Below are 22531 nucleotides of genomic sequence, written 5' to 3' on the forward strand. Positions count from 1 at the left end.
CGCCCACCGCCGTTGCCATGGTCCCACCATCCCCCACATGGGAAATGGCAGCAGCCGTGCCACAGGGGTTCACTTTTTAAAACGTTTTAAATTCAGCTGTCAGAACGAAAAGATGGCGAGGCATCCAGCTTTCCGAATATACGTGAGTTAAGCAGCACTGTACAGGAGCAATCAGCGTTGCAGAGAGAGGTAAATTGGTTTGAAAAAAATCAATTATCCACACAAATTCCACATATATACATATATATATGTCTTCATTTTTATAGGCATAACACATACTTTCAAGAGAAAGCAATTTCCTACCCAGATTACTTTTTGAACTGATGCCTCACAGATAGAAAAGAGCTACGAAAACTGATTTTGCAGACACTTAAGAATTGTGAATATAGTTCCTTCTGACAAATAAGCATCATTCAGAATTTCTATGCCAGCGGCCTCCTATTTGCTTCTGCTAACACCTCGCTTGTTCTTTCAGCGTGCAGAAAATGGTGTACAGGAAAATGGAGAGAGGAGATGGAGCGGGGAAGAAAACAGAAGCTGGGAAGGGTTTTTAGTAAGTTGTGTTCTAACAGCTAATAACATGGGCTGAAAAGCGTATTTTGTTAATTGCTTTGTATTTTGCATTTTTTGTTATTGTTTCGAAGTTTATCGTGTTTGCAGTAGCATTTTGTGGACCTTCTGTAGTACTTTCGCTATGCAAAACGTTTGCAAAATCACGTCATTTTTTTTCATTCCCCTGCTTGTTTTTTCAGTGACGAGGCCAACACAGTGAGAAAAAAGTCACTTTCTCTAAAAAATAATAATAATAACAATAATCAGAATTTTAAATCAACAAATGAATGACTACTCTTTAAGAAAAAAGCCTAACACTGTCAGGAAGCTGAAATGTTTCATTTTTATTTTAATGACCTGATAAGACTTTAGATAATGTCTTTATTTCAAAATTATAAGAAACATTGCAAATACCATGGAAAAAGTTTGAAAGAGCCATTGAAAAATTTCTATTTTTATTATCTTTGGTTATGCAGACAAGTCGTTCTGTCTACTCCTTCCCCATCGTGAACAGGCTGCCCAAGGAGGTTGTGGATGCCCCATCTTTGGAGGCATTCAGGGCCAGGCTGGATGTGGCTCTGGGCAGCCTGGTCTGCTGGTTGGTGACCCTGCACATAGCAGGGGGTTGAAACAAGATGATCATTGTGGTCCTTTTCAACCCAGGCCATTCTATGATTCTATGACTTTCTGGTCATTCTGGAGCATCAGCAGCTGTACCTGGATATGAATTGCACTGTGATACAGGTAAGTTTTGCATTAATATTTTCAATTTTTCAATGTGTGACGTTTTCATATTCATACAAGTGAAGGGTTTATGTTGTTGCCTGATACGTGTAACAGATACATATAACAGTTGCCTTAAAAGGCGGTTCTTTGCCCAGAAAAATTAGTTGATCCATTTATCTGAAGTCACTCATCTTGTTGAACCCATTGTAGAGGGCTCAGAGGAAGTAGTACTCAGAGGAAGTAGCCTCTGCCTCCTGTTCTACTGTTAGGCTTGCTATATAATTCTGGACACATGGCTTAACCTTCCCAAATCTGAGTTTAATGAGCTGGATATGCACCACGCCATATGATGCTTATGCTCATGAATAAAGCACTTGAGCTCTATGAATGAGAAGTGTTTCAGTTTGAGTTCTAATCCTCTGTTGATCAGTCAGACAGAATGCTTCCACTATGTTTCCTTACGTAGCGAGGCGTTCTCTGCTCTGAGATAAACTAGCCTTTATTTAGGAGACCTGAAGGAAAAAAAAAAAACAAACAAATGATGCATTTGCTAATTTTTCTGAGATTAAACATTTGGTAGAACTCAAAAAATATGTTTATTAGTTTAATTGTATTACATTAATATACATCCTCACAGCTTTTATTACATAAGCCTTTCTCTACAGGGATTTAGTCTGTTAGTTAAGGAAGCCCAAGGGATTAATCTGATAGCTGCAGTCAGATATTACAGTGTAATTAAAGTCATCCAGGAAACAGTAATACTGAAGTCTGCCAATCCCTGCAAAACAAACAGTTAATTTGCTGCACCTAGCATAGCATATAAGGTGACACATTAAAGGGGCACAAGTTCTGCACCAGAAATAGGCCTGTTAAGGAGGAACTTGTACTGCACAGTGTACTGCACAGCGTAGCCATCGCTGTTCTTGCTACCAACTATTGCTGTCTGTTTTTGAATAGACTTAAAAGTTTTTGGTGTTTTATTAAAGGTCACATGCAGTGCAGGAGAGGAAATGTAACGTGTCTTGCACAAAAGTCTATTTTAAAACTTTCTTTACTAATTTAGTTGTATCGAGATGTTACTTCATGTTCAAAAGAAAAAAGAAAATAGAAAATGCAGTGGCTGTAAAGAAGAAAGTTGCAGAGCACCAGAGCAGCCTTCTTAGTAGTAGGGAGAGACGTTTTGTCATGTTCTGTACTTGTCAGTGTCTTTTGCTGCAAGCAGGGTAATGGAGAGCATCCATCGGTGCACGACTGGAGGAGAAGATCTGCTGTCTGCATGAATGGCATCAAGGAATAGCACAACAATCCAGAAATTCTGCATCTGTGTTGTGCTTGAGCCATTCTAATAGCATAATATACGCAGGAGAGATTTAATTTAACTATATCCAAAATACACAGGGTTTGGTATTTCTTTTGTACATAACTCTAATAATGTATATTCTAGTTAGTGCAACTTGCTTTCAAGGTTGTAAAGAAATGAACAACAAGAAGAAAATAACATGTATTTTTTCTGTTATCAGAGTAGATTTGTATATATACTTCACAGCTTTGTTTTCTTGCTGTAAGTTGTAAAGTAACCTTCACATAATATTGTGTAAGTGGAAAATTTCTCTGCCAGAAAGCTAGAGCCCACTATCCGTTGCTTGTAAAACCACGGAGAGAACTACCCACTGTTTCCTAGGAGGAGATGGTGCTGTGACTTTAGTCTGCAGTGCTGTGGCTTTAGTGAGAGGGCAAGGCTTTGTGATAGAAGATAAGCAAAGTATGATGACTAAGTGGAGGGCTGAAGCTTTTACTGCATCTGTCTTGTACTGAGTTGAATAGATTTTTAGGAACTTGCCAGTCAGGAGACCTGCCTTCATCCTAATGTGCAGGCATAGATAAACTGTATGAACAGAGGCAGGAAGCACTCAGAACAGAAAGGGAGAATGAGCTACTGATGCACTCAGAGCTCTGCTTGGTATGGCAAGCAAAGGAGGATCCAGGAGGAACAGAAGACATCTCTTCTTTGTCTGATCAGCCTGAGAAAAGTCCTTAACAAAACAAAGTGGCAGCCTGGAGAGTATAAAAGCACAGGAAATGATGCAATTCCAGTCCCACTTTTGCTTCTTTCTCAGCCTTTGCAAGGTGGGTGAGTAGGAGTTGCCTGTGCCAGCTCTGTGCAGGCTGGCAAAACTGGGGCCAGACTCTATGTTGTTGAGGCTGTTCCCAGTTTTTTTTTGTCAGATCGAGAGAAGGACACCCTACATAAATGTTGGTATTAATTCTTTTCTCTTAGTTAATCTGTTTTGTTTCCTGTTGAGGCATTTTACCTTTGTCTCTAAATTATTTCATTTGTCAAAATCAAAAGAAAATAGAGATTCGAAGAAAGCACGCCTTAGAATAGACTAAACACCAAGTATTATTTGTTAGATATATGAAACGGGGGAAACAGGAACTTAGAAATATTCAGAAAATCAGTATGCATCCAAATAGTTAATGTTTTAGGGGGCAGATAAGCCAACACACCCAACACACTCACCCCCAGCATTGCATGGCTATATCACCAGCATTCAGGGATTCCAACCTTTGCTAAATCTTTAATATCTTTAATATCTTTGGTTATCAAACCCAAACTCACTCATTCGCCAGAAGCAGTGTGGTAATGGGAGCCCATGGGGGAATTTTCATGCTCAGAGAAGACAGCTCACATGTCAAACTGTGTCAGGTGAGAGTGCTCAGCCAGCCTGAATTTCTGCTGAGAAAAAGGACCGGATTCTCCTCCCTGTTAGCACCACCCAGTCTGAGTCATGCAAGCTGGAAGCAGTAGTGCAGTTGCCAAACTTCCTCACCTCGATCATGCTATCCGGTGTAGGCTGCACTGGAATTGTTGAGTGAGGTGTTCTGATGTATTCTTAAAGTATGCTAAGCACAGGATTGTTCTGTTGGGGATTTTTCCACAGCATTTCTTCACCAGACAGAGAAAATCGCAGGGTAACAGTATAAACATCTGTTTTTGTTGATTCATTTCCAGACAAACATAAGAACACTTAAAAGTCACATTTTGCTGGATTTAGTTTTAGAGCCATAGGATCGTAGAATGGCTTAGTCAGAGGGAACCTTAAAGATCGTCTAGCTCCAACTCCTCTGCCATGGGCAGGGCTGCCCCCCACCAGCTCAGGCTGCCCAGGGCCCATCCAACCCAGCCTTGGCACCTCCAGGGATGGGGCACCCACAGCTCTGGGCAGCAGTGCCAGGGCCTCACCATCCCCTAAATGAAGAATTTCTACCTAACATCTAACCTAAATCTCCCCTCTTTTAGTTTAAATTCCTTGTAGAATTCCGAGTTTGGCATCTGCCATCCAAAATACAGACAAAGTTATATGATAGAATTCAGACATTGTAAATCGTAATGGATTTTGATCACAGGATATGATGCTACTTGGTCACAACAGCCCAGGTTTCTGTAGGACATATACTTCCATTGACTTCACTGGAAGTTAGGGGCCATAGAGGGCTCTGTTGTAGAGAAAATCTGTCTTTTCAGCTTCTTATTTGAAGCACTTTCCTTTCTGACAGCCTCAAGTCATGCACTGAAACGTGCAGACAAGGCATCCTGAGCACTGAACACCTCACTCACAGTAAGCTCTCTGTGCTCTGGACTCTACTCCCCACTGCCCTAAAACATCTGTAGTTGTTTCGGTACGTGCAGCATGTGCAAAGTAATCATAAATAGGAATTCTCCATTGTGCCATCAGTAACATTTTATGGATGCTTTGCAGAGCACCTGGATAACAACCACTGGCCATTCAGGCTTTTGGGAATCTGATCTGCAAAGACTTTGAGTTCTTTTCATACCAGCTGAAGTCAGTGAAACCACCTTCTGAAAACTGAGTTCCAGATATTACAGTCTAGCAGACAAAGCTGGCTTATCCCAAATTAAATGTCACTTCTGAGAGTGGAATTTAAGTGATTATGGCATAGTGGAAGTCTAAGACAGAGCCAAGGCCAGAATGTAAATGATCTGATGCCCAGCCCAATGCATTAACCACTGATTTTTGATTACTGTGAGGTTGGACACCGACTCTATAAGAAACAAATGCAGTTTTCAAAACTTACCCACAGCAAATGTAGAACCCTTTCTGCATTTCTTAATTCAGTTTGTATAGAATACTTTTACTTGAATGAATGGCTGAGGCAAGATGAGGTGTGAGCAGCAATTTCAGAGTGGAAAGTCCCACAGAAGCAGGATGTGAGGGCAGACAGGCAGGTGCTCAGTAAATAGGCCATGTGCACGGACACTGGGGAGATGAACTCCCAACTCCTGTGTTGCTTGGAACACAGAGGTTAGGAGATGGAAGCACCTGTGTCTTGGCTTCTAGTCAGTGGGATGCAGGAGAGCCTACTGTGCTTCTGTTTGGGGATAAGAACTTGATTAAAGGTATGCCACCCAACTCAAGTTTCCTTGTGTTACATTGTGAGGAAAATCTCAAGGTCTCAGACTGGATAATGATGCAGAAATGCCCACTGACAGTGACCTCAATAGCCAGGCTCACGGAAAAAAAGTCTCAGATGTGAATGAAGAATGTGAGGCTGCAGTCTAATTGATTAGAAGCAAAGAACTCCCAGACATCTGAAGCGCGCAAGTCTGTCCTCTAATTTCTCAGTTTTGGCAGTTTTGTTGCCACTTGAAGGTAAAGCCAGTATTAATCACTGGGGGTGAAATGCAACCTTTCTCTCTTTGATCTTTTCTCCTTTAATCAACAGTTTCTAAGTGCAATAAGACATTTCAGATGTCAGCAATATATTTTTATCTGGCAATTGTTCCGTGCGTATCCTAAAATGGAGAGGTTGCATCTGTTGAAACACAGCGTGGTGCTTCTGGAGGAGGAAACCATCTCCTTTCTGGATTTGCACTGTTCATTGGTTTGACAACTTTGGATATCCATGGAAATAGAACTGTTCCTAAGATGAATCCTACACATTGCACGTTTGCTCTGCTTCCTGTAACTCATGTAAATATTGGTGACTGATTATTCTCGAAGAAACATCCTTTCTGTGTGGAGTTAGCTTTGCAAGCAAAAAAACATCAGAAGCAGCACCCTGACCAGGTCACTAGCCAGCCAGGAGTGAGCAGGGATTGCAGGCAGGAGGTGGCAGCCTCGAGTAGCAATGAGCTGCGATCGCTGCTCAGTTATGCTCAGACCTGAACACTAATAGGAGCAGGGTACGAATAGCTTGGGCTCTGGGTCATTGCTTTAAGCACTGCAGCTTGAAGATGGAAACCTAACTTTGTCCCTCGTGCCCAGTAATTAAAAATGTAGCTAAGTTGCTATATAGTTGCAGTGTTGGAGTTGTATGGGTTTTCTCAGAATTTTTAATATTTTGTTCAATATCTTCAGAGGGGAAGAATGTAGCACTCTTTATTTAATCTGTCGCATTCTTATCTGGCTTTGTTTCTTCTTCTGTGGAAAATTATGTTGCAGACGAGAATAAGACCCCCCAAAATACTGTACTGTTTTGATTGTGTGTCTAATTCTCAAGCCCCATCTTGGAAAGTTGATGGTCCTCCATGGCCTGGCTATAGCCCACAAGAAGATCTATAAGGGAATTTTGCCTCCCTCGTGAGCTACAACGAAGTAATGGCAAATGAACCTGCTTTGATTAAAAATGTCACTGACTGAAATGTTCTAATCAACAAAACCTTGCAATTATCCTCTCTCAGCGGAGAGGGGAACTTGATGACATCACTGTTTTTTCCCTGTGAAAATGCTTAGTTGGAAAAAGACAAAAAAAGATTCAGTGAATCACATGCAACATCCTACTTGGAATCTTTGAGCAATCCCAAAGAGTGCCATTCACTGCAACAATCAGAATGTAAGCCAAGAGAGTTCTGCAGCATTGCTTTTTGCCCACTGGGTGGGTATTCATGGTATAAATTTTCCTTGTTCATTTTATTGTAAAATCTGCTTATCCCTTGATTGTGTTTTCCTGGAGTCCCGCATTTTAAAAAAAAACATATTTTGGACCAGATGTCAGCTTACTTTTTTTTTTTTTCCTTTTTTCCTTCTGATGCACATGAAAACTCTTTCTTTAAAAGTTTACATCTAGCAAATGTTACATCTGGCATCCTTCAGATGGAATCCTTTGGTTAAACTGTGTGTGCACAAATCTGTTCCCCACAGAGACAGTGGTCTACCTGGGCAGATATGAATGCAAGACTGGGTTTTCTGTAATAGTCCAATCCTGGTAGACACAGAAGACATTGTCGTGAATGGTTTTGTTTAATCTTTTCATTAAACAAACATTTTCCTAAGTTTGCATAAGCAGTCACCCAGCTGTGACTTCCACACAGCCTCAGTAACTGGGAGGGTGTGGTGATTAAATTTCCTCAGAGACTTTCCTTCCTTCTGACTACCAGAGTAATTCATTCCTCAGCTAACATCATTTGTTTGCTTTGTTTCTTCAGCCTTCCTCTGCAGGAGATACCTTGGTGAGGTTAGCATTGGTCTTTCTAATGCAAAAGAGGGATGATTTGTTGAGCCAGATTCCCCTAAAGAAAGAAGGCTTATGTGCATAGATTCTGTCTGGCCCAACACCCAGCTTTAGAACATGGAATCCCATTGGCCAGTTCACTTCAATATGAAAAAGAGAAGACTCCAGTTTTTTGCCATTCGAGCAATTTTATGAAAGGAGATGGCTGGGAGCAGGAAAGAGAGAATGGCTTTTTTTTTCCTTTCGAATATATGCAATTTTTCAGATATCAAAATGATTTATTTATAGTCAAAATGGGCATCTGTCTTTGTGTGTTTGTGTTTATTTTTTAAGTAAGGCCACTGAAACTGTGCAAGGATGTGCACACCTTATTTCATGGAGATGAGCAGCGCTGTCAGGACTCTGAGCTGAAGGGCTGAGCCTAACAGCTGTCGTGTGTAAGTGTTTGAACTGTTTAATTTTCACTCCTTCACAGCCATATCACTGGAACAGGGAAATGTGCCAAAGGATGTTTTGCTGAATGAAAAAGTGCAACAAATTTGAGCCTTATCAAGTCTGTGCTGCTGGAGAAACATGCTTTCCTTTTTTAAAGTGTTTGGAATCCTACAACTTCATTTCTATTTCTTGTTTTTCTTAACATAACAGTAGCAGCAGCACTGGCTTGTGTAGGATGTCAACAGAAGTTTTGTTTCAGGTCCAGATGTGCAGAGGAAAAAGACTTTCCTTCCACAGCCCCGTGGGTCCTTCTAGCTGTTACATACAGATCTGTCACAGAGGGGGTTCTGTGAGTTCTCCCTAAGTCACATTAAGCACAATTAGGTAGATTTTATTAAGCAGCTAAAATTCCTGTTCTGACATATGGCATCTGGTTTTGCATCACTTGAATTAGCACAAACTGTTCTCTTAGCACACCTGAAGAGTGTTAATCCTGTTAACTGGTATGACTAGATGTAAAAGAAATCATCTGTATGTGACCTGAAGCCCTGTTGCCAATGCACAGTCATATAGCATTGTGGATGTGGTACTGCCTGTACAAAAGAGTGGTTAATTCTATTTGCAGGGCTTGACTATCCAAGCTCTATGAACAGAAAGAAAAGGGCTGACTCATATACAAGCCAACGTCAATGAGCAGAATCACATTTTAAATAAGGCCACTTAAGCAAGTGGTTTCTTATACTGAGAATAATTGCAGATAGATTGAAATGGTGTGTTTAAAATACTACTTTGTGGTTGGGGGCACTAAGGAATCTATTCCAAGTGTGGAAAAAAGTCTTTACCACATATCCTCTAGAGGTTCTAAGAAGGGATGGTTGGAGTGTAAGGGATAATCTTGAGCTGTGAATGGCACAAGCAGACACTTAGGGAACCCTGGCCCTCTGTGGGGTAGGAAAGTCTAAGGGAAATGAGCCAGTACATCCGTGAGCAATGGAATCAGCAAAGCCTGGTTTCTGATGGGTTTGTGTCCCATTCTGGGCTCTTTCACATCTAATCTGCTGCAAGATCTGATCCAAATTTTCCCTTGGCCTGGATGGTCTTTGTGTCTGTCCTAGGACATCATCTAGCGAACAGGGATTTGGTACATCCTTTCCCATGCCTGGAGGTGCTGTTTGGATCTCTTCATCCCAATTGGCTGCCTGTGTCTGATAAACTTGCAACAAATTTGTATTTTGAATTTTTATTTTGCTTACAAATTTATTTGAAAAGCACACACTGGATTCAGAAGTTATTTAAAGGGGAAGTGAAAACAGCAAAATATGCCCTCATACGCAAAATAGAATCGCATAGGCCTTTTGCCTTAAGAAATCAAAACAGTTAGAGAAGGCACTTTCCCCGAATACGGTGATTTCCAGCAGTGGTGATGTCATTTCAGATGAGAGGGAGATGGAGAGAGGAGAGGGTTTGGAATAGAAAGGGTGAATGGAAGCATGATTAAAACCTGCTTTCACTTTGTGACCTTTGAAGTTGTCCTATACAGAGCTGGCATACAATTTTACAGCACTGTACACTTGTGGTAGGTTCATTTGTTAATTTTGATATATTTTTTTATTTTGCAACTCAATTATTTACTGGGTGAGAAAATGTATAGTTAAAATCCCAGATTTAGTCTAAATGTATGTACAGATTATTTTTTTTAAATTGACTGTTTGTTATGCTGGCATTGCTGGTATGATTTGTTTTGTTTAACCTGTTTGTCATTCCAAAGTAATATATATTTTCTTTTCTAAGAGGAAGTTGCACTGGTATGTATGGGAAAACAAAATCCAATACAAGTCCATGAAACAATCTACCCAAGCATGTATCTAGATCCATTTTAATAGGCACATTTTGTAAACTGGAGAGATTTTCTGTAGTTCTTATCAACATTTTTATCAAATCTTCATTCCAGTAGGTCAGAACTCTATTGTTTTGCTGATGCTATGGCTGACTCGAAAAATAACTTTCCTTTTATTTGAGAACCTGTAGCCGAAATGTGTGGTAGAGCTAGTCTGCTCTTTCGTCCAAGGAAGAAAAGAAATGCCCTGATGGAAATAGAAAGGGGAAACTATTGGAAGAGATTTTTAAAACAAACAGCTGAATGTTTTTCCCCTCTACCTTTGAATCTCTTTTATATAATTTCTTACATCATTCTGTGAAATAGATTTCCGTGTTCAGTTCATTATCCAATCATTACTTTTCTGATTGTGATAGCCAGTCAGCTACAGAGTGCAAGCCCTTCTTTCAACAGTTGCAATTGATAATATTGAACAATACTGAGGTAGATAGACTAGAATTCCCCTCTTTAAGGAATTCAGGACGTTGTGAAAGCCACAAAGTGACTCCTTCACAACACTGATACGGATGGCATGACTGGTGTTTTCAGCTGACTCTTGTCTGAGAGTGTTTGCAGGGTTATAAACCAGCAGTATCCTGCCTGTTTGGTCTGTGTTTGCATTGGCTTAGCCAACATCAGAACCTGCTTCAGGGATAACAAAGGTAGCAGAGGTGGGGCTCTTTTGGACTTGTTAGGCCATTTTCGTGCAGTGGATGTAATGTTTGTTAGCAGATTAGAACTGAAGCTTGGGTATCATAAATGAGTTGGCCATGAGCCCACAGTGTGCCCTTGTGGACAAGAAGGCCAGTGGTATCCTGGGGTGCATTCAAAAGAGCGTAGCCAGGCTCTTCTTGGTGGTGTGTAGCAATAGAGCAAGGAGTAATGGCCTAAAACTTGAACATAGGAAGTTCTGTACAAACTTGTGGAAGAACTTCTTTGTGGTAAGGATGACTGAGCACTGGAACAGGTTGCCCAGAGAGGTTGTAGAGTCTCTTTCTATGGAGATATTTAAGACCTATCCGGACGCCAACCTTTGTGACCTATTTAGGGGACCTGCCTTAGCAGGGGGTTGGACTCAATGATCTCTTGAGGTCGGTTCCAACCCCTGTGGTTCTGTGAATCTGTGAGTTTGTGGGGTATGTACAGTAAAGAAGAGCTGTCTTCCAGAGAACTCCAATTTAGTTACAAGTTCTCAAAGGCAAATCCTTACATTTAGCTGAAAGGTATTCTCCTTCCTTTACAGCGTATGAAAAAGGCCTCACAGTTTATTTCTGAAGTGAGAGGAGGGAGTAGCAGCCTGTACTTCTGCCTTTCCCATACAGAAACGTTCAACTGATACCAGCGGGTAGATGCTGCACCACAGAGCTGAAAAATATAGAATGACTGAATCGTTAAAAGAAAAGTCCTTATTCCCAACTAATAATCCTTCATGAGGGTTCATATTTTGTAATTTAATAAATATAAAATATTATTTCTTATTCAAAATAAGAACCTGTCAGGTTACACTCTTGTAATTGCACTGCTTTATACTTGCAGTATTCTCTCAGTAAGGACCAGAAGTTTTTCTATATAAAAACAAGCTTGGGAAGAAAAGAGAATATAATTTGAGACCTCCTTTAAATATCATGAGGATTAAATGCCCCTTTTCTGTATATAGTAACACTTTCTATAGTGTGTGAATGAGCATTTTGGGGTATTTGTTCTTAGCACAGTGACTGAACAAAATGGTCCTCTTGATTCTGTGAACAGAAGAAGTCTTTTTTTGTGTGTAACCTTGGCAGCAGACATAAGTATGCTCATGGATGAAGGAAAGACAAATGATTATGGAAGCTGGAGACTGGGAGAGGACTTAGGAGTTGTATCACAACGTGTTTATTCTACCCTTAACATTCTTCCCTTGATGCTAAGTATATTAGAAGCGTTGTCTGGATCATGGAAAAGAAGATTTATTCACAAAAGCCACACAGTGTGATCCTGGTGCCCCAGAGCACAGACCACATCCATATCAGTCACAGTGTTCTTCTTACCATCCTCAGTTTAAGTCCCACCATCTCAGATCACCTTTTCCAGTATGGCATTCCTTGTGTCCCCCTGTAGATCAAGCCAAAAATAAGCTTTTATACCACTACAGCAAGCCAGGCAAGGGACTGCCAGCTTAGCAATGCCTTGAACATCACCACATGGGACTTGTAGTGGCAAAGCGGTACTTAACAACTCTATTTTCGTAGTACTTTGCTGCATCTCTTTGGGTCATTCATATATAATAAAATATTCACACTGTTGGAGATGGGATTCTGAGCTCAGCAGCCTTTCATTGTGACCAATTATAGTGTCCATATGTAGATGCAACAGTTATTTTAGGTAAGTCTGTTCTGCAGTGTAGACATTGGTGAGTCCATTGTTATGAAGGAAACAGAATGATAGAACATTTAGTTGATTAATTACACTATATTCAAAATGCAGTCAGATCAGGGTGGGAATGAAGTTAGTAAGGAAAAATGGTGTACCTTTCAAAAAGTACAAAGAATGTTGTCAGTTTAACATAATAAGTGGTGCTCGAGAGTATTTCACAGATCTCACTGATGAATATCTAAGAAAATCTGAAAGTTAAAGCGCACACACAGGACAATTTCTCATTTCATTTGCATTTCTTTCCTCCTCCCCATATTTTCTCTCCTTAAAGCTGGCCAAGCCACACCTCTAGGTATTTTTACTCTTTGCTCTCATGCCCTGAAATATAACCTCATCATACCAGACCAGTATGTGACAGTCATTTAGCAATACCTCTCCAAAATCTGAGGATGTTAACAGAGTAAGCAAAAAGCACGTAGTGTAACTTCTGGAAGCCAGGCTAAAAATTTAGTGCCAACACAGGGGACATCTGTTTTTTTTCTGGTCAAAATGAATAGACTGAATTACTGAGACAATAAAGATGGAATCTCGTGATGGCATTGTACACTGCTTTGCTTTTCATTTTGAAGAGACCTCATAAGTAATGGACAAAATCAAATGAATCACCCCGTATATTTCAGCCATCTTGTCTCAGCAAATGGTCACTAGTCAAGAAGGAGAAGCAGGAACTTCAGACAATGATTTGTTCCATTTATCTTAGATGCTCATTTCAGGATAGAGGAACTCATCCTCAGAAGGAGGAAGGCATACCATCTCGTATGTGCAGCTGTCTTGCTTAGCTTCTAAATGAATACTACTCTAACTAGCATACCTAACCTGGTTTTGCTACTGGAATCAGATGGAAATACAGTCAATATTTGCAAATGCAAAGCTCTACGGAAATTGAATTCATCCTTCTATATTTCACCCTGCTTCACAGAGAGGCAGAGGAGGCTTTTTTTTCATCTACCCCTAAGAACAAAGTGCTGATTTGGCTCTATGGTTCTTGGAAACTGTCTTTGCTCTGCTATTTCCTGTTATTTTCTCAAGCTGTGTATTTTAGATGTGAATGAGGACCAACCCCGAATCTCTTTTTGCTTGTAGCAATATGACATGATGCCTTGGACAGATGTAGATGGGTGTTTCTTGCCAGTAAAAAAAAAGGAATGGAAAATGAAAGTACAGCAGAAAGTGTTCTCAGTTTAGTTCTGAGGATTCACTCCTCACTGCCTATGGTAAACCATGGCAACACCTTCAGTAGTGCTGACCTTACCTGACATGTTCTGACACCAATTCCCATCCCCTGGTAAGACCTTTGGCACTTTGCATAACTGCTATTTGTTTCATCCTCAGACACACGTTACACTGGCAGACCAAGGCAGCGAGTGCTTGCTTTGGTAGCATTGGCAGGGGCTCTGAGCATCTCTTTTCACAGCTCTTTGCTGCAGCCTGACATTGTGAAGCTGCCTACAGGCCAGGCAGTGCTGCAGGACAGGCAGACACTTCCAAACAGCATTCCTGGCAGCATGAACAGACAATTAAATTTAAAGATGAGGCGCTGCCACCATTCATTTGAAGGACTGTAGTGCTTCAGTATATTGCTAGTGTTTGTTGGCATATGTAATTTATAGGATTTGGTTTGTGTGTGTGGGAAGAGGAAATATATCACGGTGATCTGACACCTCATCTGTGTCAGTGGCCTTATTTCGTACCTTTTTGCATGCCAAATAGAATGAAGTGCTCTCAGAATCTGTAGATGACCTGGCAGGAGTTGAATGAGTGTCCTTAAAACCATTTGTACTGGTGTACCTTTGTGCTTTCTGTTTTGTGACCTTGGTAGATTAGTGATTGGGAAAGTTGCTCACATGCCATCTGCACCTGCTACTTTTGCCGTGCAGCAATAGGTCATTTCCTTCCCAAACATGACTGGCTTCTGATACCAGTGGGAAATTGGCAGCTCTTCTATGAAAGCTGTAGATTCCAGTTTCTTCTTTTGGCTTTTCACTGAGATAGGAAAGGAGTTGTTATGGTTATGTCCCCAGTGCTCTGTGTCAGAGCTTTCTTTCCTACATAACTGCTTTTTCAATCATTAACTGCAATCTGTATATGGAATCATATCTTGTACTGTATAATACTATATTACCCTGAGATCTTTTTTTCCCAATATTGCGGTTTTAATTCTAAACAAAGCTGCACAACCTACAGTGAACATGTTTCCCTTCTGTCTCATGGCCTTTCTTTCTCATTTCTGTGAGAAGAAGAGTGCAGAATAAAATTGCTAAATTGACTTCCATGGTCTGGCTAAAGAAACAACATAGCAGGACCTTTCTACTTATATCTCTGTCATAACGAAAAGATGAGGTGTAGGAGTGTTCATTACTCTTCTAATTCTTTTCTCCAGAGAGGATGGAAGCTGTTGCAATTCTTCCTTATGAGGTATCCTTAAAATCAACAGGTAAGGAATCACTGTGTTGAGCAGCATGCAGGCAATCCCTCCCATCTCCAGCCTCAAGGATCACCTCTGCAAAGAGCTGGAAAGGAGCTGTGCAGCTGGCAGGGAGTAACAGGAGGTGCTGAATTTAGTTTCTACTCTTAACAGCTGCATTGGCTTTACGTGTGGTTCAAAGATTTGCTCTCTCTGAAAGTTAGGGTAAGTTGTTTGTGGCATGAATGTGTGCCTTAAAACAAACGTGCAGTCTTTTTCTTCCTGTCAGCAACTGGAGACGGTGATAGGACCACGTGTTTTTGCCCATGCTTTCATGTGGCCTTGTTAATGAAACAGGTAATCCTATTTGTCTTAAAATCAAGGCAAGCATCTCTTGTGTTCTGTCCATCTGTTCCAGACACTAACAGCACGCTCATCACCATGGTATTGGAACAGTCTGGTACACAAATAGCAATCAGCAGCTATTAGTATAATATTATTACTAGATCCATAAAGCTAATACTGGCAGAGATAGGAGGTGTCGCACGTTGTGAGCTAGTTTCTCAGCAGATGTACTGTGTTCTGCCAGAATGTGATAATCTTCTGTATAAAAATCAGTAGATGGATGCAATTTTTAATTATTTCATGCAAGCAGCATAAATTGTCCGTATAATACAAGTCAATGATGTCTTTTTACAATCAGTAATTAGCTGTCTTGTAGTAAAACAGCATTTTTTAGAAAGCTAACTGTATAAACAGAAGGAGGAATGTTTGTTTGTGAGGGTGGGTAGTGATAGGACAAGGGAGAATGGTTTTAAACCAAGAAGGGGAGGATTAGGTCAGATATTAGGAGGAAGTTTTTCACCCAGAGGGTGGTGAAGCACTGGAACAGGCTGCCCAAGGAGGCTGTGGATGCCCCATCCCTGGAGGCATTCAAGGCCAGGCTGGATGTGGCTCTGGGCAGCCTGGTCTGCTGGTTGGTGACCCTGCATATAGCAGGGGGGTTGAAACCAGATGATCATTGTGGTCCTTTTCAACCCAGGCCGTTCTATGATTCTATGACATGATTCTAAGTTCTGGTTTTTTTTCAACATTCATTAAATCAAACACTGAAAGCTCCTTTTCTCCATTCTTCTAACCCCCAGTCACTGATGCAGACTGATACAGGAGCAAATCTTTGCGTGCAGGAGGTCACTCATCCCAAATGTCCAGCATGTGAGACAAGGTGTACTCAGTTGGAGTAGTGTAGTGTTGGAGAGGTGACATGTCACTGCAGCTTGCCAGATAACTGTCGTGCGGTGTCTGCACACACTCCCAATGCTTTCTGAAAGGAGTGAAAGTAGTTTTCTGCTTTGCTGGCCCACAGAAGGAACACAGATCTTTCAGATCAACATTTTCAGACCTCAGACCTCAAACCTTTCAGATTACAAGGGAAGCAGATTGCAGATCCCTCCAAAAGGTCCTGACTGTCCTTACACCCCTTCACAAATCTAATTTACACACATTCAAAAGTCCAACTTCAGGTGTTTCCTTTTCATTTGGTCGTTTTTCCTATGATATAAAATTTGTTTTGGAGCTGAACAGCCACACTTTTTTCAATCTCTGGTATACAAATTGCTAGTTAAAAGAAGTGGATTCCTCTCAGGCGGCATATTTTTGCAGATCTGGTTCAATGAATAGCTCATATATATATATATATACACATACATATATATAAAGCTTTCTTTCCTTTCTTAGTCAGAATATATTCCTGGGAGACCTATTTTGCAAGCTCGTCTACTGAGACTTCTGCAGAGCAGAAAGCAGACAGAGCCTTTGCAGATTCCATCTTCACAGTTGCCGTGTTGAAAGCATGAAGCAAAAGTGAAACCAAGCTATTACAGTTCTTAGTTTTCATAAACAGCTTTTCCTTGCTTTGCTCTTCAGCAAATCCCTGCTGAGCTAACATTTCTGTTAGCATGAAGTGTCCATACATGCTCTGCTGTAATGAGAGTGAGCATCTTTGAGCTGGTTGTGATTGTGTTGAAAGAAACAGATCATCATTGTGTGTCAGTCCTTACTCTTCCACTGAACATGAAACTTCCTTGGTTGTGATGTTGGTTCAGTCTCCAGTCTCCATTTTCATTTCAATAGCAGTTTTTTTGTTTTCTTTTTATCTCACTTACAGAATTCTGCATGTATAATAAACAGATGAGAAAGGTAAATGGCTCACTAATAATAGTGCTGCCAAACAGCTGTGTATGTGTGGAGCTCAGCTGAAATGGACAGGGAGACAAGTAGGAACTGTGTTATAAAAACACAGGATCACTCCTTGCAGTTCACCTCTGCCTTCCACACAGCTTTTGGCTCAGCTGTGGGAAGGAGTCCAAAGTTCTGGGTGACATTCATACATGCTAGATACAGGGGAGGCCATAGGGCAGTATTTTTATCCTGTTATTCACTTTTATCAATCTCAGTTATTAAACAAGTGGTGCAAATTAGCATTAACCTTGACTTAAACATCTAAGAGCTATTTCCCATTAGGCTAAATATGTATATCCCACTGTGTTTCTTGCAGGGTTTGTGTCCCATGGGTGCATGCCATACTGCCCCACTGGGATACCATGCAGTGAGTAGGAAAAGAAATGTGTTTGAACTTGGCATAACTGCAATAAACATATCGTTACAGCTGGAACTTTCTTGGATTGCTCTTTTCTCTCTTGCTGTCATAGGCCAATATTTTGGTTCTCTGCTGTCAATTGCTTAGGAGCAATGTTATTGAGGAGTCACTTCTGCCTCAGTTTTGTGCATTTATTGAGACTAAAAAAACTATAGCTGAACTAAGTGCTGTAACCACAGCTCACTTTATGTAGCTCTTTTTGCCATGGACATGACTGCCCACCAAAGAAAATGAAGATGCATCACTTTGATTTTTTTTAAAGGTCTTGTTTTTTCCATGAACAGAGAGCAGTTACAAAGGTCTGTGCCTTATCTTCTCCTCTGACTGCTGCGTGTGTTGCAATACGATATACTGCCACTGCAGTTCTCCCTTGCTTTCTTCGTTTTAGATAGGCTGCATCCTCCTGAGCAGTCTTTTATGTTTATGATATGAAGCTTAACAGATGTAGCCATGAAATATTATTATTTTGCATTACTTTGCACAATTTTGAATGACACCTCGAGACAGGAGTTGGGGGAGAACCATGGACTCATAGACGTGTAGAAATGTGTGCATCCCCACACTGAAACCATGGCCTCATAGACGTGTAGAAATGTGTGCATCCCCACACTGAGTCAGGGGTCACTACATCTGGCAAGTGTCACATTAGTGCAGGGGCTTGCACTAGAAAAGAGCAGGTGGCACGCTTTCAATTAATGAAGGATGCTGGGGTCTCTGATAATGTTAATTATGTGTTGATGGAGAGAACAGTAGCCCACTGCTCCTTCCAAACTCTACTCTTAGAACTGACAGCAACTAAAAATCAGCTCAGTGGAAGCTGTTGCCCTTTTCCCCATGTGCTGTATCTCTTCCATGTGGATAGCCAATAGCAAAGCAAGTGTGGCTGTTCTGATTTTCTGTTCAAATGCTATCTCAGATAATAAACCCGAGTGACCTTCTGACCCACTCAACTTTGTGATGCTCCTTATTTAGCGATGATTTTACCACATCTTCTGAAACATTAGCAAGTTTTGTATTTGGACACTGAACACTAGCCATGGAATGAATATGAAATGGGACAGTATTGTGCTAGATAGCAGCTGAATCTGAATAATCTCATGTGTTCAAAATGTGACCTGTTTTCTCCACAGTACAGAAAGAATCTCATTAGTTAATGAACACAGGCAGTGTGTGCAGGAACTGGTTGTGTTTAATTGTTTATTACTTCATCTTTAAATAGCTATAAATAATTTTAGTTCCTGATTTTGGACAACAATCTTTCTATTATTTTTCACCATTGTCACCAGTGGAATGTAAATGTTTTCTTTTTTTTTTCTTTAATCCTTAGTGGCTAATAGCTCCTGAAATTATATATCTGTTCTGTCTCCTTTTGTTTGCTTTTAGGGAGAAACTGGAGCTGCCTCATCAGTGCCATTTCCATGTTGTCTGATCTCAGGAGAAGGACAGCATGGATGAATTTGTGCAACAACCCTACCAGCCATAGAAGATTATATCTTATGAGAAAATCCACTGGTGCCTTGTAAGCTACACTGGCCATTCCTCACCCACAGTGGTAAGCAGTCTTTTGAGATCTGCAAGAATCTTTTTGGTATACCTGGAAACTAGTCTAATTATTTAGATTTCTAAAGACAGAATTTAGAATCCACCTTCTGTGGACTAAAGAATCTGTTTAGTGCTTGTTTCTTGTCTTGGCTGTTCCATGATAGTGAGCTTTACCACTTGAATTCACTGATTGAAGTTTTAAGCTGAATGCAGCCTCTACTTATTTTATTTCTTTTTTCAAAATCTGTTACCAAAATTCAGAGTATCTTGCAGTTCAAAAACTGTTCTTTGCTTCATCAAAGATTTTATTAAACTGATCTATACCATCCTCCTCACAGTGGTGCATATTCTTGTATGATACAGAAAATAGGAATTACGAGATTTGGTCTGAAATAATAGGGATGATACTTAATCCTCAACTGCCATCTGAAGGAATTGGAGTAAAGGCTGTCAATTACAGATCTGTAAGCTAGCCTTACAGATGTGCTGTGTTCGGATGAAGGCATTTGGTTCTTAACAGACACAGAGCCCAAGCTTTCTCACTGCGTTTCTGTTACATGTAAGGATTAATGCTGAATAACAACGATAACAGATGAATCCCATCGGGTTTTCTGTTGTTTCTTAGTTCAATTCAGTGTATAACTACTCACAGTTTAGTCTGCCAGCCAAGGAAGGTATGCAATTATCAACAATACTGATAGGACAAACCTGTTATATAAGCGTATTTTCAGATCTCTCCAAATTCCATAATACTTAACAAAGTAAAACTCTTGAGGTAAAATGCACCTATTTACAGAATGATTCAGCATGAAGGAGAGGTGTGCTTTAGAGCTTTGGGTAGACGAAATGTCCTTGCTGGCTGATCCTATGCCTTCCATTTGATCTCTTTCCTTTTGCCTCTTTTAGGCATGAAATACAGCAGGATACTTATAAGAAGTAGAAACAAGAAAAACACAGAGTTGTAAGGAAGATTTTTATGTTTGGAAGACTGTGGGGGCCCAAGCACGGCATGCACTGTGTTTGGGGGTGGGAAGGGTCTCGTTAGTGTGGCACCTTTGAGCTGTAACTTATTTCTCCAACTGTGTATCCAATCATTGGCATGGCAGGAGTCCAAAATAATCCTGTTTGGAGAGAGGAAAGTGCCTGTGGAGCTGGGCTGAAGTTGTTTGTCCTTTCCTTGTGAAGATATGCATAGTGTGGGAGGTGGTTCCTCCTTCCTCCCTGCATCTTTAGCCACTGTGAAAACTGATAATTCCATGAGACAGTCAACTATGCAACTGCAGATCCACATATAATCACAGAAGTCTGAGATGCTCTCTCCCAACACACAACTAAGCAGTACACAGACATGCAAGCAGCTTCACAAACTTGCTAACAGATGCTCCATACCAAGTTAAATGAAGTTAGTTAGTGATGGGTGAGCAGGGAGAATGATGGCCCAAAAAGCTGATACTGAAGAAAAAGGATGAGGCAGTGGAAGATAAAAGGAAGTACAGAAGCTGATTTGATTTGCCACTGTTTGCTAGAAATGTATCCTTTTGCCCACTTCTAGATGCCATACAGATGTATAAAAAAATTGCAGCCTGTCAGTCTAACCAGGTAAAGCTCTCCTCCAGTGCCCTGACATCAAAACTCAATAAAACAACCTTTGGTATTAAATCAGTGTGAATGTTAAATAACATCTGTGCCAAGCAGGGAGATGCCAGCCCTGTTGGATGAATACATGCCAGAGCATTTAGATGATAACTGGTGTGATGAATTAAACTCTTATCCAAATAGATACCTAGGCAAAGAGCACAGCGACCAAATTCCATCGTGCACTACCTTGTTATCTCCACCGGGTTGCAAAATGGTTGATTCAGAGGCAGAAGATAGCCTTTGGCATTATCTGTGAATAGTACTATGATCCCCACTAAGCAAACCAGTGTGGTTTTACTTCCTGTTGTTCCTGGGCCTTTTTCAAGCGAGCTTTCTAGCAGTACTCTGCCCCAATGTTTATGTGGCAATCAGCTGAAGTCTGCATTAGTAAGAAAGGGTTCATTTCCAGGAAGGGAACCAGGGCTGTGGGCAGGGCATCAGGTGCCTCAGGGTCCAACCTCCTGTCACACAGCTGTGGTTCCTAGGCTGAGCTGCCATGACAAAAACAAGATACAGAATCCATCCTTGGATGGCGCAGAGCCACAGACACCGAGCACAGCAGTTTGAGCTCTTTCTTCTTTATCTTTTGTGGCACTGAAGATTACGATCGAAAAGATGGCCAGGATGCAACTTATTAATTAAAATGTACTGAGTTCACCAGCAATCTTAACTGAAAGCCTGAGCTGCTTAATTTATCACTGGAATCGTTTTACCACTGAGCTTTTTTAGATTTCTTGTGGGCGCTGTAGGGGAGCACTGGAATTGCCACTTCTGGAAGCTTTTAAGAAAACAGTTATTTGGATTGAAATAGATACAGTTTAGGCAGAGGATACAACTTAGTTGTCTCTTGGTGTCTCTTCCAACCTTATTTTTCCTACAATTTAAGTAGGTGCAATCAATTCCTGCCCTGAGCTGGCTGTGTTCAGCTGCTTCCAGTACGCCTGTGCAGCCAAAGCTCTAACGGCTTCCTCCGAGGCAGCTCATGCAATACAAAATGTGGTCTTGTCAGTTTTGCAGAACGTTGGGAAATCACGATCTGAACTATGCCAACAATGCAAACTCAAGAACAACGTAAAAAAAGGTATAAAAGTTAATAGGCATTCCATTTAATATAATCTTCTATTTCAAATCTGCACGGCAGTTACACCCAGAACTCCTATGTGCTCACCACAATACTGAAACAAAATGAGGCCTGGATTCTGAAGAAAGGAGCCAGAACAAGGTGCTAGAACTCTTTCCAGAAGTTTCCCAACGGAGAGAGATGTCTGCTCTCCTGGGATAATGTCCCTCACATCCCACTAAATGCTCTCGATGCTTGATCCTACCTGTACCTACTTTGTTTCTGTCTGCAACCAGAACTGAGTTGAAACCTCTGGCCCCATTCCCCTCACTGCAGGATGAAGAAGCACAGGCCATGCCAGGCAGAAACAAGAGGTAGAGCTGAACTGGTGATTCGCAGACCAGTAAGTTCCATTACACCATGTAGTTACCTATCTCCTCTGAGAAGCAATGTGTGGTAGTGGAACAGCTCTTTTTAAAGGTTCCAGAATACCATTTCCCTCCCCAGTTCTGTTCTTCTGTCATCAGACTAAACCTGAGTATGGGTTCATCAACTCCTTCCCTCTCAGTGGTACCCATGGGCCCATCAGCTACACGCTTCTCCTTTGACCTTTATTTCCTAAATCAAGAATTCACAAGGAGGAGAAGAATGTGCACTTTTGATCTGCTGGCAGCACACCTAAAATGGACTGGTTGTATTGTTAGAAAAACATTGGCATTTGAAAAACACTGCAAAGAGATTAAATACATGGGA

General features: G+C 40.9%; 1 long non-coding RNA gene across 2 annotated transcripts; it reads left to right on the plus strand.

Annotated features, from left to right (window-relative positions):
- Nucleotides 1-6: 6 nt before the first annotated feature.
- On the plus strand, nucleotides 7-21394 carry LOC104909504. 2 transcript variants are annotated; one of them, XR_792372.3, is made up of 5 exons: nucleotides 7-189; nucleotides 476-553; nucleotides 1216-1296; nucleotides 18922-19090; nucleotides 19987-21394. It is a non-coding gene; the product is annotated as an uncharacterized LOC104909504 (long non-coding RNA). The 2 variants fall into 2 exon arrangements; XR_792371.3 differs by lacking the exon at nucleotides 19987-21394 and having other exon boundaries at nucleotides 18922-19408.
- Nucleotides 21395-22531: the final 1137 nt, after the last annotated feature.

This window comes from Meleagris gallopavo, chromosome 2, assembly GCF_000146605.3.
Source record: "Meleagris gallopavo isolate NT-WF06-2002-E0010 breed Aviagen turkey brand Nicholas breeding stock chromosome 2, Turkey_5.1, whole genome shotgun sequence".
NCBI classification, from domain to species: Eukaryota; Metazoa; Chordata; class Aves; order Galliformes; family Phasianidae; genus Meleagris; species Meleagris gallopavo.